This window comes from Bombus vosnesenskii, unplaced genomic scaffold (genome assembly GCF_011952255.1).
Source record: "Bombus vosnesenskii isolate JDL3184/JDL3185 unplaced genomic scaffold, Bvos_JDL3184-5_v1.1 scf7180000014979, whole genome shotgun sequence".
In the NCBI taxonomy this organism is placed as follows: Eukaryota; Metazoa; Arthropoda; class Insecta; order Hymenoptera; family Apidae; genus Bombus; species Bombus vosnesenskii.
In genome coordinates, this window is record NW_022883753.1 from 453 (window position 1) to 3,791 (window position 3,339).

Consider the following 3,339-nt stretch of genomic DNA (forward strand, 5'->3'; position numbering starts at 1 on the left):
GTTTAATGGCCTATTTGTTTTCAATATCATATCATTTCCAAACATATCGTTCCTGAAAGGCGAAACAAAATGGCAAAACAAATGTACAAAGGTGTATATCAACGTAAGTGTACCTGTATGTCTATATTCGAGATTATTTATCTATTCAAGATAGCAAAGTAAAAATACTATATAGAGGATTTAATTAATGTGTGGATCAACGTATGTATCACTATATGTAACAATAATATTGACTGTATATGTACGTGTGTAATAAAAGATTTCCGGTTTACAATGTTTACGATACTGATATAAAAATACCATATAGAGGATTTAATTAACGTGTATATCTACGTATATATCATTATATGTAACAGTAACATTATGTGCATATGCGTATAATATTGGTTAAATGTTAAATGTTAATATTGGTTAAATGCGTTAAAGTGAAATGTTATTTACCTATTCAAGATAGCAAAGTAAACATACCATATAGAGGATTTACTACTGTTAACACTCGGTATTCTCGTATTCAAAGTATTTAACCAAATAATTTGGGAATCCAGCGGACGAGCTTGTATTTAATATGATTATATTTAATATAACAACTTTACTCAATATACGCGCAGGATTTTAAATGTCATGAGGGTCGCAGCGGACTCAATTTTAATGTACCTCGATATCTTAGCTTCTTATAATATCCTAATAAAATGTTATTTATCGATTACAATTGTCCTGTCGTATTTTATAGTGTTTGCTTTATAAATGTGAACTTTATTCCAAAAGAGTTCATCGATGATTATCCATTACAGGTTGTTAATAAACCTGAATTATGCACAAAGGAATTGCCGTTAATAACTTAAGATTCTCTGCCCGTCGTACAGGGTACATATAGTAATTATTCTCGACGATCGTAACGTTTAAGTCCAATTCGAGCTTATAGTCCCATGCGAGTTAAACAACGACAATAGTTTGAATTTCTATTTGTTCGTTTGTCGTCTGTTTATACCCGGAGCACCTGCTGTAAACCAATACAAAATTTATTAGATCTATAAATAACATATATAAAACTTATTAATTTATAATTAATATAAAATAGGAGAGCACGAAACTTCCTATTTGATGGATATGTTAAATCTTTGTAAAAAAAATACCATATCATTAGTATCATTTTAATCGTTCTAAAGGATTTAGCCGCATAAAGCTGTGACCCTTGGAAGAATCGATGTTCACGCGTAACAAATTGAAATTGTGCGAAGGTTCCGGTACGAACATCACAAGCCGAACATCGATACCAGGGGCACAGGCACATGTTCTGGGTTCATTATATGTTTATAAAGGGCTGACGATTCAGTGGATGATCCGGGTAAATTTAAATTGTAAATGAATGTATTGCTGGTTTCAAGTAAAAGCCTGGATAAGAGCGGATATGGTATGAGAGTCTGTCGTGGAAAGGGGAACAGGCCGCTTTTATTTGTAAAGTTTGAATCTCCTCGATATTGAAGATGTTGAAGCTGCAAGTATGTATTTCATTTTAATCCATTCGAGACCGAGATTTAATTGTAAGACGATACCTAGGTGTCGGTACGATCTGAATGTTTAGTTAGAATGATTCTGTGTTTTACTCTCTCCAGGGTATCCTTTTCATACTTTGATTTTAAATCGATGACAATCTTAAATAGTATGCCTCATATTTTTAAAATATAAAATTATATACTATGTTATTCTATAATGTATTATGTACAGTTATATATATATATATAACTGTACATAATTTATGTATTATATATATATATATATATATATATATATATATGTATATATAATAATTCTATATTGAAAAAAATATGAAATTAACATGATATATACATTACTACATAAGTTATATATAAAATATGTATATTATACCCTTGCCTACTGACTGATATGAATTTCTTTCGGTCTCGAATGCGTTAAAAGAGAGCGCAAAGAAGTCGAAATTACTTATTGTAATTAGTAAAACGACCTGAGAGGCAGACAGATACAAGAAAGAAGGAATATTATATTAGCGGCATTATCATGTTTTTGCTCTCTTTAAGTCTTTCATCGAGACAGACAATCTACAGGTATTAATCGACCAATTTCTCCAAGCTAATAACTTCGAATTGATGCTTATATATAAGAAGTGTTATGTGTTAATCTGTCTAAATGTTTAAAAGGTGTTATAAATTAAATGTTGTTAAACGATACGTAATTGCCTTTTGATCGTAAATTTTACTATCAAAGGGTCTTTTATGTATGCGTAATCATTGTGAATTATAACAATTTATGTGATCGATATTAAAGGTGTTTAAAAGCATGTATTTTTTTCTATATTATTATTCTCCTATATTATTATCCTATATTATTATAGCATTCCTATATTATTATAATATCCAATTACATGTTGATACACAAGATATACAGATTATTATTTATAACGTTTTGGTTTTCTTAATTGAGTCATTCATTTAGTACAAATGATAAGAAATTAGTAATAATTCACAAAAAAAGGATATCGTAGTAGAAATATTATAAAAAAACATTTTCTGTTTTAGTGTAGAGTTACTCCTTCTTACAGACAGTGTCGTACAAATCTGTACGTCTCTGAGAAAATGTAGGTATCTGAGCCCTTACTTCCTCAACAACTTTTAGATCTGTTAGAAAAAAGAAACATACGAAGTAATAAGTAATGCTTACTAATAAATTCAACAAATACAGAGGAAGATGGCTAAATCGATAAATTAACGAGACTAAAAATTAATTACATCATGGATCTCTCGCTTTTAATTTTAAGCTGTAAATTACCGATATCGGTGACTGCCATATTCTCTTGAGTTTCCAAATCGTAAAGAATCTTTCCCCAGGGATTGGTCAACTGTGTATGTCCCCATGCGACGTAACTTGCTTAAGGAACACGAGCCGGTGATATGCAGGCAACGTATAATTGATTATCATTCGCTCTGGAACGCTGAAGTAATGACCAGTGCAGTGGTCCAGTGGTCATATTGAATGCCGCTGGATATATCAGCATTTGGCAACCTAACCCAGAGAAGCAGGAAATATGAAGCCACCGAATACCAATTAACTTCGTAGTTGCACGGTTCACATTCCATCATTTCTGAATATGCGAGGACAGTCCTCTTATTGTGCTTTTAATTCTTTTATTTGTTTCATTTTCAGCAAATATACTGGTTTTTTAAATTAAGCTTCTTTTTATACAGAGTTACAGATTATATTAATTTTATATAGAATATATTTAAGAAAGATATTTAATTTTTTGCTAGTTAAGTATTGATCGATTAAGTTACTGTACCTTTGTTCCGATAAATGCGTGCCATT

The 3,339-nt window shown here is 30.7% G+C and overlaps 1 long non-coding RNA gene across 1 annotated transcript; it reads right to left on the reverse strand.

The window, feature by feature from the left end:
- Window positions 1-499: 499 nt before the first annotated feature.
- Window positions 500-2,846, reverse strand: LOC117240838. Its single transcript, XR_004494800.1, has 2 exons — window positions 2,806-2,846; window positions 500-1,000 (listed from the first exon to the last, which is right to left on the reverse strand). It is a non-coding gene; the product is annotated as an uncharacterized LOC117240838 (long non-coding RNA).
- Between the last annotated feature and the right edge of the window lie 493 nt (window positions 2,847-3,339).